The sequence below is a fragment of the Podarcis gaigeae genome (assembly GCF_964106915.1).
Source record: "Podarcis gaigeae genome assembly, chromosome: 3".
Classification (NCBI taxonomy): domain Eukaryota; kingdom Metazoa; phylum Chordata; class Lepidosauria; order Squamata; family Lacertidae; genus Podarcis; species Podarcis gaigeae.
This window is the reverse complement of record NC_139680.1, coordinates 71,483,982-71,499,408: the sequence shown is the minus strand read 5'-3', so window position 1 is coordinate 71,499,408 and position 15,427 is coordinate 71,483,982. Positions and strand designations below refer to the sequence as shown.

Below are 15,427 nucleotides of genomic sequence, written 5' to 3'. Positions count from 1 at the left end.
ACAGGCATAGTCTGTTCTTGGCAGTTCTTGTGCTGACATGCAAGTGGGGAATACTGGGTATAATATTTCTGCCATTCAGGCCATAAATATATGGATGAAATATCTGGCTTTGGGGAAATTCATCCACCCTGAGCAAGTGAATATCTGGACCTTTGCCAGTTGCCTACTTTGACTCAGAGAATCTTTATGACAGAGTCAGAATTTCAGTAAGGTTTTCTTACGGGATGATGATTTTTGCAAATTATATTTTTAAGCAGTTTACCTCACTGCTACTGTACAGATGGTGTATTGTATATTTAATGTCATTCCCTGCTGGTTTTTTAGGTAACGTGACTGTACCTCTGCACCTTAGTGGGAATGGAGTACAGGGAAATCTTGAACTCTGAGGAAAGCATTAGTGGCCTGGTACAGATCCAACATATCATATTGAAAGGTTCACAAATCATGAAAAGAGTGTCAGGTCTGTACGTTCCTCCCTCACCTTCCCCCTCTTCCCTCATGTGCTGACTTTGAGCAGAAATCCTTTTTTGTTTGAGGCCAGAGCTCTCTGTTATATCTAAAATGAGGACAATCTTTTAAAATATGCAGTCAGAATCTATGAATTCACAGCTGGCTCATTACCTCAAGCCCCTGTAAAAGCCTGGGCCTCTTTAGCATGTGTTGAAAGGCAAACTGCATCAGCATCATTCACCTCAGAGAGAAGAGGGCATTCTATTAGCTGGGTGCCACCACTGAGAAGCCCCTAGCCCACATCAACACACAATGTGCTTCACCCAACAGCAGGACAGCAAGCGGTGTCTCCCCAGCAGATCTTAATTGCTCTAAGGAGAATTGCTCTTATTATAATCCCTATAATAAAAAATAATAAAGTTTATCTTACCCAAGGCAGAATAAGGCGAGCAATTAGATGTAGCAAGAGTGGTTTGATGACATCCTCAGTCATTTGGTTTTACTGATGGGCTGGGGGCTAATTATTTTATACAGAAGATTCAACTATATTATGTGGTAAAGAAGAAAATATTTCACAACTTCATATCCCCACCTATACAGGTATATATCTATATCTATATGCTCCCTGTTTAAGAAAGCCTACTCTCAGATTCTTGAGGGCAAGAACTTCAGCTGTTGTTCTGAATGTCTTAATTTGTTCTACATGGAAAAACTATGACTTCAGATTTCACGGTGAGAACATAACTCAAGAGCAAGAAATCAATAGTTTCATGCGCACAGTTAAGCAAAATTGGGTTTCATATTGGTAAGCAGATCAAATTAATGCTTAGATCTGTAGTTTTGTAACTACCAACACTGCAACTTTAATTGCTCCTAGAATCTGAAATTAATCACTCTGGGTTTGTGATATAAACAGCATCGCTGAAAGTAATGGGTCAGTTGGTTGACGCATGAAAATAGTTGACAGAAATGGTTTGCCCCCCTCCTTTCATTTTTCTTTCTTTTCTTCCAGAGAATTGAATCTACCCTTGGCTACGTATGCAATGATATTTTTTTCCTCTCCCTAAAGTATTGAGTAAGATATGTGCGAGAAAACAAGCCTGCATCCTAGCAGAAAACATCACAAGGAGATTGATGGGAAATTTCTCACTGCAGGGAAGAAAGACTTTTGCAGATGTTAGTTTTTCCTTGCAGTTCTTAAAGATGTGTCAATGAATGGAGCGCTCTCCATATGCCATTTTTCTTTGCAGCTGCGATTCCTATTTTCTATTAATTAGTCTTATTTTAACAGATCAATTAAATAAAGCTCTTCACACCTACACTCCCTCTGCACAGCCAACAAGTTACTGCTCTTTAAGTAGCTTGATTCATTTCTGACATATAATAAAAGAATCCTGACTGCTTCCTTCCCCCTTTCTTCAGAGGCAAAATATATTGATCACCCACCCCACTTTTTGTGTTAGAAAAAAAGGGAAATGTTGGTAATTTTATCTGTGCTGGTCTAAAGAGGATTTACAGCACAATGCTAAGTGTATTCATTCAGTGTAAGTCCCAGTGTTTCTGATTGGAGTTACTCCCTACCAAATGAGTTTAGAATTGCAGCCTCAATGACTGAGAGAAAATTTCATCATCAATACAGAACACATAGATTGGGGCTACATGTCTCCCCTTCTCCCCACATGTCCCTGATAATGTATAGTTGGGGGGAAAAAACCCACATGCCATGATGTCATTGTGTTGGAATATTCACCCTTCAGAAGTTGGTACACTCCAACTGCCATCAGCCCCAGCCACCATGGTCAGGGATGACCATTTGCAACACCTAATTATGATGCAAGCACCACTCTTGACCATCCATGCTCAAGCATGTGCCTCATAATGCCTCCATAAGATGAGCTTTTCAAGGGGTGTGGCATTTCCTACGACTGCCCAGCCCCAAATCAGTCTGGGAGCTCCTGGGTGCCAGTGCTTACCTAATTAACATGACACATTTTAGCAATGCTGCTTTCTTTCTCTCACACAAACCTGACATATCTGTTGCAGCCAAACCCCAATTCCATTTGGCTCATTATTGCCTCTAACCTGTCTCAGAAGTAGCAGCAAAACCAGCAACTTCTCAGTGGGTGAGTTACAAGAGGACAGAGCACTCATCTGTTAAGTTGGGGAGAGGTGGGCAATGAATACCCTTGTTGTCTGGATCCCTGACCCATAGTGGTGAGGCCATGACCCCAGAAGCTCACATTCCATGGTGATGGGCCCAAACATGACTATTATTGCTGCCAAGCAACAGCGGAAAGCAACTTGGGGGCATCTATTTTTACAGCAAGGCTCTTAACTTCACTGCCAGGTTCAAAATGAGACAGATCCCCCAAATATTTCATTCAGTAGGAATCTTATTTTATGTTTATGATATATTTTATGACGCAAGCCCAACACTCTCTGACTGGGATTCTACTACCCTGCTAGATGAGGTAAATTGGGAGCACATTGGATTCTCTCCCCCCCCCTTCCCAAATCCAGTTCTGATAGATCAGATGAGTTTTAGTGATCTTAAAAGTGTATTAAGCTGCAACTATAAGAGAATCAAAGAAAAAGAGCATAGAGAGAATAAGCATCACAAGCAAACATTCTCACATATCTAGGACCTGTTCCTTCTTTCTAACTTGTTTGCCTTTTGTACCCCCATATCCTATTCTAACTTGGGGTGCCTCTTTCTGATTGGCTCCCTAAATCACCATCAGTCACAGCCTTTCACCTATTTCCTTGCCCTTACTGTCCCAAACAAGAATATTTCTTCATCTCAACCTGCCTCATAATACATGTGTACCCTGTTTTGCTTCAACATTCCATCTTTACTTTAGGCATCTGTCAAAGTATGCTGCTAAAATGCTCCTAACTAAGCACATTGCTGCTGAAATCTGCGCCGTAAGCATATTTTTTTTATTGAAATCCTGTGCTCATCAATTCTATGCTTGAAACATTGCCCAAACATTTTGTATCTGCCTTACTATACTTCTGATTATCATGTAAGACAAAGCAGTCAGTATTGGTATTGAACAGCTCCACCATTGGTCAGTTTACCCTAATATTTAGTTGAGATCTGCCTCCTTGCATTTTCTACCCATTTGTTTGAGTCCTGCCTTCTAGCAGAACAAGTCTGCTGCTGTGTCTCCCTTGTGACAGCTCTTCAGATCATGGAAGACACCCGTCATGTCTCCCCTTAATATTTCTTCTTCCTCATGAGGAATGGTTGAAATAATTGGGTATGTTTAGCCTGATAAAGAGGAGACTGAGAGGAGATATGATAGCCACCCTCAAATTTATAAAGAGCTGTCACATGGAGGAGGGAGCAAGCTTGTTTTCTCCTGCTCCAGAGGCTAGGACTCAAACCAATGGCTTCAAGTTACAAGACAGGAGATTACAACTAAACATCAGGGAGAACTTTCTGACGGTAAGAGCTGATTGACAGTGAAACAGACTCCCTCAGGAGGTGGTGGATTCTTCCTTCTTGGATGTTTTGAAGCAGAAGTTGGGTGACCATCTGTCATGTATGAGATTCCTGCATTGCATGGGGTTGGACTAGATGATTCTTGGGGTCCCTTCCAACCATAGGTGCCAACTCCCTGAGGCCCTGGGTGCCTAAACAGCCACAGAATTCCCCACAAAGGGGCTGGGTACCCACAGATTTCGGTACTAGGGCCATGCATGCTGCATGGCACCCACGGCCCTCGGCACCCACAGTTGCGGGGCCAAGTTGGCACTCCTGCTTCTAACTTTACAATTATATGATTCTTCATTTCTCATAGGAGTTGGTTTCCTTATCACCCTCCTCTAGGCATGCTCTAATTTGTCAGTGCCCTTAAAACGTGTCTACGACAAGTCATGCTTTTTAATTTCACCAGATCACCAGCTCGATACATCCTGCAACCAGTCTGGCAGATGCAGGACAAGAAAACGTTCCGGCATCATTATACTGGGGTTTGTTTTTAACGGAACATGTTCCGACAACAAAGGAACAAACGTGAGGTTGCCATTGTGTCATCCTCAATCATCCTTGTTGGCGTTGCGTGTGGCAAAGGGAGAAGGTGAAGAAGTTGATGTTTATCAATGAGATCCAGCAGTTAAAGGTGAAAAAATTGTGATGCCACATGAGAGGGGATCTCTCTCTCTCTCTCTCTCTCTCTCTCTCTCTCTCTCTCACACACACACACACACACACACACACACTTTTGCTTGCTCATTCACATGTTATTAAGGCTTGAAACCTTTGCATCAGGGGAAGAAGTGCTGCTGAACATTGGTACTTCTGATGTTTTTTGTTTTTTTAAAAAATAAATAAACTGAAAAAGGCATATGTTCAAGCTGCAAATCTCTTCTAATATCTCCTCTCCTCTGTATCTCCTCTAATAACAATTGATCACTGAGCTATGGAGGAGAGAGCCTCCTGCAGATACCATCTTATCAGGAGGCCATTCTACACAAGATAGTAATCATGCCTTTAGTGGTGTGGTACCTGCCCTGTGGAATTTCCTCCTGTTAAATATTAGACAGCAGCTGTGCCTCATCTTTCCGGCACCTTCGGAAGACTTTCTACTTTCCCATACTGGAATTGTATTTAGATGTTTTAATTCTTTTATTGCTTGTGTGTTTGCCACCCTGGGTTCCTTTGGAAGCAAAGGCAGGATACATGCATATACATATTCATGTGCATATCCATGCATTTATGACGTGGGCAGAGAACCCTCCTCCAGGGCTCTCTATCTGGTCCTCGGCATTCCTCCCATACCACAACCTCTCCCCAGTCACACTCTCTCCTCCCAGGCTTCACTCCCCATCACTGGCCTTTCTCCACACTCTCCTTGAGTAACTTTTGGTTGGCTGGAATGCCCCTTTGATCTCTGATGGTGACTCTAGTTTGCTAGGGTGGAGAACAGAGGTGTGTGTGAAACTGTTTATATATTCATTCCTCCACCCAGTTCCCCTCTGGCCCCATCCACCAATGGCATGTGGCCCGCTGGAAGGTTGCCCAGAAGGGCACGTGGCCCTCAAGCTGGAAAAGGTCCCCCACCCTGTGTTAGGGTGAGTGATTTGGCAGTAATGCATTAGTTGGATTATTGTCCTCCCTGCCCTGGCAAGTATAAGATAAACTGCTTTGGATGGGATGTTACAGGATGAAACACAATATGTTATTGAGTATAGCATTGCCCCAGATGCCCTCTACAGGCCCTTCCCATCAATTAACACCATCCTTCATTGTTTCTGACCCTCTTTAACCTGTTCTAATGACTCCTATATGTATCTGTACTGCAGCAGAAAGAGAACAGCAAGAGTAAGAGGTTCATACACAATGGAGCATGTACTTAATCAGCCAAGGATGTCACTTCTCATCAGCAGAAGCCTTTCTGCCATTGTTCCCAACTCCCTTCCTCTGCTCCAGTGATGTAATGGGGGGCATATGGAACAGACACTATCTATTTATACAGGGGGTCATCCTCTTCCATGTTGATGAGAGCTGATGCTTTTTGTAGCTCATAGGCAACCCAAAGATCACTCCCTTTCTTTAAAAGCAAAAAATCTACCCGAGATTCTCCACCCTACTACAACATGGAGCTGAGCCTTATCCTGAGCCACACCACATGCCCATCTAACTCAGACACATCCAATCCGATTGGTGAAATTTTCCCAAGTCTCAGGCAGAAATATCCCCCTGAGCAGCTCTGCAATGTAGATACGCATTTTGCTGGAGATGGCAGAGACTGAGTTTGGTAACTTATGCATGCAAGCCATGCACTCTGTTACTAAACTTCTATATGGGTTCTTCGAGACAGAATGTGGCTCATAGGTTGCTGCTGCTTGGTTTTCACTGGTCCTTTGCCACCCTGTTGCTTAAGGTCCTTCAGGTGGAGCTGCTGCTGATTTTTGATCCTGGGACTCCGTATGTACACAATATGTACTTTTCAGATCAGCTTCTGAATTAGAAATCCCCACAACTAACAACAACAGTCAACAGCATAAGGGCCTGCCATTCTATCCACCCCTTAGGGAAACCGAGTTGTTTTCATTTTGACAGGCTAACACCTCTTTTTCTTTTAATAATGAGGAGGCCAGCATAGCATCTCCATGCAAGTGGCTTTATTGATTTCACCAGGACTGCTCTTTGGATTGAGGACCAAGTTGACTGGCATTGCCCTCCATAGCAACATTGAAATGGGCCCCATCTTGCGTCCTGCGGGCTCCAGTATATTTCCATCCTGCATTACCTCACACAGCTGCTTCCTTTTGGAATCCAAACCCCAATCAAAGAATCTCTCCAACCTGGATTTTCTTTTTGAGCATTATGCTGGCTAGCTTCAAATGAGCAAAGTGCATTTAACCAGCCATTTATAAGCCTCGATTGCAGGGCTTTGAAGGGATGCCTTTGTGGGCTTCTCCTTCCCTTCGTCCCCTGCCTCTTCGGTGCTAATGCTGTGACTGTTTCTTTGCCAATCACAGCATTAGGCTCATATCTGTTTAAGCACACACGGGGGTTACTGTTTCCAGATTGCTCCATGCATACCTGAAACATTGTTTTCCTTTCCACTGGGTCCTTCCCACATTCATTACAGCCTGATAATGCCGTTCTTGGATACCAGCGAAAAACCGCTGCACTACAAAGCACAGCAAGAGGCCAAGAAGAATAGCTTTGTTTACCTCTCTGTCTCCCCGCCTTGCCTTGTCCGTTTCCTTCTGCAAGATGTGCATGCTGACCCCAAAAAATAATGATTGCACCTAAGGACCCCGAGTGTAAATAGGAATCAACTAGCACTTGGGTTTCATCTCAGGTCACAAAGGAAGAGTGCATAATGGCTGGGCTGAATGTGTTTGAAAAGGAATTGTTTCTCACCAGCTGAATTTCTTAAGAGTGCAATAATAACTATAATTAAACAGAAAATGGGCGGGGTGGTGGGGAGTGGGGAGACATTTCAAACTGCTGCAATTTTGTGCAAAATGCACTGCAATTATCTTTCTATTCCTAGCCCAATTGGGTACAAAGCTGTTTCTCTTCTCCTCCACCCCTTTGCTTTCTACACTCTTGTATAGCATCATTGCAGTTTTCTGTTGATGGCAGAAGCACACTGAATTTCACCAGACCGAGCTGCCTTGGAAGGTTTGATATTAATTGCACAGAACATTGTTACTCAGAGCACAGAGCAGCATGACTGACAAATCTGGCTTGGGAATGATGTTAGCAATTTTCTCGTTGCAGTGGTGATTATGGCAAGGAACATTATGTAGCTCATTTAGGAAGCTTCTTATTGTTTAGAATGGTCTGTGTGTGTTTCAAAGCATTGCAGAAGAAGAAAAAGGCAAAAAAGGAGAATTCTAATTTTTTTATTGCAACTACTGGCAGTTTATAAAATACTACCAGATTCCATTTCCCCTCTTCACCCCTGGCCACAAGTCCTCCTTTAAATTCAGCCTCTTCATTTTCATTGAGGTACTGGCAAGATCTCACAGGCTGCCTTGACTTTTTTTGGCTTGGAGTGTGAAAATAAAGAGTTCATTTAATTTAATAGCCAGCCTTAAGGATACAATCTATTAGCAAACTGGAGTGATGTAAGTGTTTAGCACCTTGGTGTGTAATTTCTGCGAGTTCTACATGGAAGCTCTTTGAAAGGAGCCGTAGCTTGATGGTACAGCAAACACTCTGTATGCAGAAGTTCCCAAGTTCGATCCCTGTGATCTCTACTTAAAAGGCAGCAGGACTGAGGGAAACCTCTATCGTGGCTCTGGGGAGCCACTGCCAGTCAGAATAGAAAGTGGTGGGGTAGGTAGACCAGTGGTACGACTCTGTATACCTGAAGAGCATAAGAAGAAGAAGAATGAGATAGTAATGGATTTGAAAACAATAATATGTGAATAAAAGACTTAGGGCATAATTAAACCCAGGATGGGGAACCTGCAGTCCTCCAGATGTTGCTGGACTCCCAGCACCCTAGCTGGACCAGATGGGACTTGGAGTCCAGTGGAATCTGGAATGCCATAGGTTTGCCAGTCTTGTTCTAACCTGTTGGCATCTGTCTGTCTCAAGAGACAATGGAGTGTGCCTCCGGGGTGAAGTCAAACTGCTGCATTAGCAACACTAAAGTGACCTCCCTGGAGCACAAGTGTGGGCAGTGTGTATGGAGGTCCTGGGCTGTCCAGACAACAAGACCCTCCTCTTGGCCTCTCTGATGTGGTCCAAAAGGAAGCAGAGTCATACATTTGCCACCAGCTTGGCTGCAGGAGTTGCTGGAAGGAGGTGTACAATACAACATCCGATTGTCTTAGGGACTCCACTCTGGATTGGTATAGGGTTTACTCCTTAGCCTTTTCTTCTCCTAAAGATATCATGCCAAGTAGCGGAGGTTCAGGATAAGAGCTTTCCTTCTCCTAGATGGGCTACCTTCCCAGGTTGAGGAGCCTCATCTACCCCTCAGTTCCCGCAACAGCAAATAGCCTTCTTGACCACTGGACCCACTATTGGTCTCATCCACTCAATCCACTAGACTCTGCCCTTGCATGAAGTCCCTAATTCATCAAGGGTTTGAAACCCATCAGCCAACTCCACCTGGTTTAGCTGGCCAGTTTTTTGTTTGTTTGTTTTTGTTTAGCTGGCCAGTTGAAGCAATTCCAGGGATGTGGCCACTGTCACATGCTGACAGCTTCTAGGAACCACAGGGGAGAAGTGCAGTGTGGAGACCAAAAGTGGACTTGTCCCACCAGAAGTACTACCCCCTACACCCCTTATCTAACCACATTTAAGCATTTAATCATGGCTTTCACTGTGGTGGTTAAACATGCACCTCTACATTTCCATCACTGTATTGACCTTGTCTGGGACATGCCCTTATTTTGTGTATAAGTCTGCAACTATGAAAGCCACTGAAATATGAAAGAGTTGGATGTTATTATGCACAACGTAGTCTCATGACATCTGAGTAGGAGGTATGCTAGATGGTGTCAAAAACAAATGCTGGTTTATGTTGCTGATCTTAAGTTCTACATATTGTGGAATGGCAATGGAGGCAGTGTGTTCTTCCCTACTTACAGGCTCTAATTACCATAATCAGAATATAAGTTATCAGGTACCCATTATGGAAGACAAATATAGAAATACATGCCCTGAAAATCTCCTGACCTTCCAGGAATGCTACATGAGAACAAAGGTTCTAGGCTCTAGAACAACAACAGTAATGAATTTGAAATGATAGCGTTAACCCATCCCCAACCGCAGCATCAGACAATATAGATTCGTGTCCGACTCTTCATAACCCCATGGACCAGAGCACGCCAGGCACTCCTGTCTTCCACTGCCTCCTGCAGTTTGGTCAAGCTCATGTTGGTCCCTTCTATAACACTGTCTAACCATCTCGTCCTCTGTCATCCCCTTCTCCTTGTGCCCTCAAACTTTCCCAACATCAGGGTCTTTTCCAGGGAGTCTTCTCTTCTCATGAGGTGGCCAAAGTATTGGAGCCTCAGCTTCAGGATCTGTCCTTCCAGCGAGCACTCAGGGCTGATTTGGAGCAGGAACCAGCAAGCCACTTCAGTATTCCTGCCAAGAAAACTCCATGGACAAAAACAACAGGCATATAAACCCAGTTACTTTATAATAATAGTTCCAGGATATTTTTGATGCCATCTACCCATTGTCAATAACCTATTCTTAACAAGTCCCCCACACTTTCATGTGTACCAGCTGCCCACTCCCTTCAGTCTTGATTCTGAAATGCATCAAAATCTCAATCGCTCACTTTTCTGTTGCTACATTTTCCATCCTCCTACTACCCCTCACCTTTCTATTACACAGTAGCATTAAAAATAATAATAACGAAAAAAGACTCCTACCTACTCTACTGTTTATGATTCTTCCTACAAATTTGCTACATGCTTTGGTAGTGTCATACATCGCTGCTTTGAGTTATTAAAAATTGCCTTTGATTGCTCTCAAGTGCTTGGAATGCATTTATAATCTATAGTTGCTGCAGTGTGTTGAAACACACACACACACACACACATTGATGATATATTGCAATTTTTATATAATCCAGCCCTTTTATATCAAGCACAGTGTGTGTGTTTCTTGGTTCATCCATAATGTTGTGATGTTTGTGTGAACTGGTTCAGTGCTGATCCAATAAAAGATATCACAGATCTGCAATATTTCACATGCAACTTTCCATCTGGATGAAAGTACTGCACTCAGTGTCCCAACTGCTGTGCTGACTATTTTTAATCAATCAATTAATGCAAACCTAGGCAGTGGAATGGAGCCTGCTCTTGTATTTCAAAGGCAATCATGTGAACTGAGCTGACTCCCAAAGACATTGTCTAGGTGCAAAGATGTGGTCAGAGGTCTTCTTCATCTGCCATATAATCTTCCTTGTGCCTTGATAAATGTTGGAAGCCACTGATGTAAAATTCTTTGAGAAGAAATGCATATTTGGATTACATGTGCAGGAGTTTTAAACATTGTTTCCAATCCACTTTTTATCAAATGTCAGTGACACATAAGATTGCTAAGAACAAAGCAATCAGGATGGTGATAGGTTTGTCTGTGTGTGCGTGGGCGCACACTTTAGCCCCCCTGGATAAGTCGGCTAAGAAGCAATTGCAGCATTTAAATTCATGTTTTGTCATTTCCATTTCAAAATGTCCTATGGGGGGGAGAGATGGTAAGAATTTCCATACGTTACAGACAGAGGGTACTTTGCTCTGAATTTTGCAATTTACACTGGAAAGCATGCATGCAGTGTAACGTTACTCTCGTGTACGTTACTCAGAAAGTTCAATTAAGCTAAGAGGGGCTTGCTCCCACCTAACTATGCAGTGGATTTTAGTCTTCATATTGTAATAATGCTTCCTCTGCCTTCTATATCATTACTAGTTGAATACACTTTTGACTCTAAATTTAATAGTCATTAAAATGAAAATGTGGTAAAAAACCCACCACCACCGCCAACCATAACTGATTATAAAATAAAAGCATCCTAGATAGGCCTCAAACTGTTTTCTGATAAAATTTCATTGGGACTAATCAGAAAGCAATGCTTCTACATCCCAATGAGGGAAGCAGGCAGAATGCTCAGAATTCAATTGCTTTAGACATAAAAACAGCATTCATAAAGGGTCTGACTCTTCTTTCTATAAGAGCAGGATGCAGGCTGTCCATTCAGAGAAGTTCAGGTAAAGTTCTTTGTCAGTTCCTGAAATAACAAGACCCAACACTGCCAAGAATCTGTCTGCCATGTCTTAAGAATTCCCCTGGTTTCATTTATTCTCCTCTATTGCTGTTTCTTATCAGACTGCAGAAGTGTCTAGGATCCACAAAGTTGTGTCACAGAACCATAGAGTCATAGAATTGTTGAGTGGGAAGGGACCCCAAGGGTCACTGAGTCCAACCCCTTGTATTGCAGGAATCACAGCTAAAGAATCTGTGACATATGACCATCCAACCTCTGCTTAAAAACCTGCAGTGAAGGAGAGCCCGCCACCTGCCGAAGGATTCAAGTTCCACTGTCAAGCAGCTCTTACAGTCAGGAATATGATGGCCATCTTCAAATATCTTCAGGGCTGTCACATGGGAAATGGAGCAAGCTTGTTTTCTCCTGCTCTGGAGGGTAGGACTCAAACCGACGGCTTCAAATGACAAGAAAGGAGATTCTGACTAAATGTCAGGAAGAACTTTCTGACAGCAAGAGCTGATTGACAGTGGGAGATTGTGGACTCTCTTTCACTGCAGGTTTTTAAGCAGAGGTTGGGTGGCCATTTTTAATTTATATACCGCCCTTCATCAAAAAAAATCTCAGGGTGGTTCACAAGAGACAGAAAGCACAAATAAATCACCGTCTCGTGTGATCCAGTTGAGGTTCCTCATTGCAGGAGATTGGGCTAGATCATGGGTAGGCAAACTAAGGCCTGGGGGCCGGATCCGGCCCAATCGCCATCTAAATCCGGCCTGCAGAGGGTCTGGGAATCAGTGTTTTTACATGAGTAGAATGTGTCCTTTTATTTAAAATGCACCTCTGGGTTATTTGTGGGGCATAGTGATTCATTCATTCCCCCCCCCCCCCCAAAAAAAAATATATAGTCCGGCTCCCACAAGGTCTGAGGGACAGTGGACTGGCCCTCTGCTGAAAAAGTTTGCTGACCCCCGGGCTAGATGGTCATTGGGCATCTCTTCCAACCGTACCACTCTATGGTTCCATGATGCTAAGCCAAACTCTATTTTAAAGGCTTGTTTTCCCTCTGCCAGGCTTGGGTTGGCTAAGGAGGCAGCAGCCCTACTTCTGAGCGCAGCTTGGAACAGGGGTGCCTTAAGTCTCTGTTAGTTCCACCAGCTTCCTATAATTAGGGTTGCTCTGTCACTTACTCGAGGATCAAGGCACTTTAGAAATTAGCTGTCAACCCTTCTCTTCTCCTGCTGGTTATCCAGCTACGGTGTGGAGTATTAGTTAATGGCTGCAGTCTATCAGGTGTGAGGATATGTCCCGCTGATAAGGTTGGACCAACACAAATGTATGTGTTATTCTCCAAGTCCTACCTGCCACTCTTCGTGAGTCATTCTGGACCTTTGGCAGTTTTAAATTGCCTGTGATGGATGGAAACGCTATTGGAGGCCAAATGGCTATCATTTTACTGTGAGATGCAGTGAACCCATTTATTTGGCTATCTGATAAGGTTGGGAGTAGTAATGCCTTGCATTAGTTATACTCCAGGAAGCAAAGAGAAGAAAAGACAGGATATAACCTGAATATTAGAAAAAGAAAAAATCATCTCACGGAATTATTATTTGAACGTGTCACAATATAAATCTTAGCCTAATTAAAGTACAGTAAGTTAACTGGCTCTCGTTAAGCAAAGTAATTAATTAATCAACTAAAATAAATATCACAGTGTCTTAATTCTTGTGATATTCTGAGAAACTTAAGGGAAATAGCACGTATCTTTACTAATACTAGGAAAATATCACTTATGACAAGAACTAAATGTATGAAAACTTTTTTGAACTAACTGTTATTAAAGATCCATGTTTTGAAATTTCTTTTTATAACTTTGAGGGCTCATATCAATGGATTAATGATTTCAGTCTTACTTTCTAAATTATCTGGTTGCATTTTATTTATTTATTTAATAAGATAATCATTTTTCATGCTGCCATATGCTTTGGTTTGCTGACGAAAGACTATAAGATGAGACTCCTTGGGAGGCCATTGAAATGTGTAAATTGAATTATGAAATGATGTGCTAAATGAAGTGATAGCTTATTCATAATTAAAAACTATTCAGTATTGAGTGATTTTTAATATAAAAACTTGTCACTTAAGCGTAGTGATTTCAAGGTAAAAGAAGCTTAAACTTCTACATTAAGACTTACATTTATATTTGTGATCAAACCCATTGAAGTGGCCAGTGCTTAATCTACAGTGGCTATTTCTACGTTTCCTTAGGAATAAATGTCCTGGGCAAACAGCCTTGTTCAAATCCAATTTTTGTTGGTGCAGGATTGTCATGCAAACATCCACACACACCTGTTGTTTTTTTTTGTCACCATATTCGTTGCCATTCTTACATATACATTCCACTGCTTGATGTCCACAGAGGCAGATGGAGCTTAATGAAACATATTAGCGCATTTCAGGTGCAAAGAGGATCCCTCCCCATAGTAACATCTCCTTCATTCTCCACAAAACAAAATCATTTACCAAAAACAACCAAAATGAAAAGGAGAAAGGCACAAAGAGCATAGAAAGTCAGAGCTAACAATAAATGAATGAATTAAATTAAGCAACAACCGAATCAAAGGTTTGTTTAAACAGATGAATAATGGTGGACGAAACATCTCTCTCTCCTCACTCAAATTATGGCACGATTCAGCCAAGGATAAGAGTTTACAGAGCAATCCTATACATGCCTGTTCAGAAGTATGCCTCATCAGGTCAACAGGGCTTATTCTCAGGTATAGCATATAGCAGGAATGGAAAGCCTATGGCTCTCCAGATGTTCTCGGACTACTTCTGGCTTCCCTGACCAGTGACTCTGCTGCCTGGGGCTGGTGGGAGTCCAATACCTGCTGGAAGGCTACACGTTTCCTACCCCCAGTGTGGAGGACTGCAGCCTAAAGTCAGATGCTTCACTCCCCGCTTTGACTTCAGTGGGCCTTAAAGGTAAAGGTAAAGGGACCCCTGACCATTAGGTCCAGTCATGACCTGCACCCTTAGTGGGCCTTAGAGAGGCTTAAATTGGTGGAAGGCTCATACGATTCATATTCATTTTTAGGTGGGACAGAACGAGGAAAAATATATAAGATAGCCCTGATAGCTGTGTAGAACCCCACTATCTGCCCTGTTGCACTGATCCATCCACACACACCCCACAAAAAAAATCAGGCTGACCCACCCAGGGTCAATTCAGGGACTCCTTGCCCCAGATCTGGTCCCAATTTAGTTTGGGATGGTGCTAATGATTAATTTGCTTTAAAAAACAAAATCAAACCTCTAATTAAACACACCAAGAGCAGAAGGTCAGTTGGGGGGGCTCCTTCTCAAGTGGTTTCCTTGCAGAGAACAGCTGTTGTATGGAAGCATCAATTCTGCAGGGTGCAGCTTTGCAAAAGGTTTCCTTTAGGTAATCCAACCTGAACCGCAATGATCCAGGGCTGTCTCAGCCCATCTTGACTGATACCAGAATGCCTCAGAATAAGCCCAATTTGGGCCATATTTGACTTGGCCAAATCTGGTGCACAGCCCTATTGTTTACATATTCACGTTTGCCGCCTGAATCCTGAAAATATAAACATCTGCATTAATTTGTTTGGCAAGATGTAAGCTGCAATGTTTTATAATATACACCCATTTCTGCCTGCCTGCTGTGGAAGTAAACTTTCTCTTTGGACAAATTATTCTGTAATTGTACACACTGGGGTTTCATGATTTATTTATTTTTTTAAAAAGTCTTT

General features: G+C 42.7%; 1 long non-coding RNA gene across 4 annotated transcripts in view; it reads left to right on the top strand.

The window, feature by feature from the left end:
• Nucleotides 1–2,263: 2,263 nt before the first annotated feature.
• Nucleotides 2,264–15,427, top strand: part of LOC310841606 — a 59,660-nt gene continuing 46,496 nt past the window's right edge. For all 4 annotated transcript variants that reach the window (XR_014562589.1, XR_014562590.1, XR_014562591.1 and 1 more), the window contains exon 1: nucleotides 2,264–2,573. This is a non-coding gene — a long non-coding RNA (uncharacterized lncRNA). The remainder of the gene's footprint in view (nucleotides 2,574–15,427) is intronic.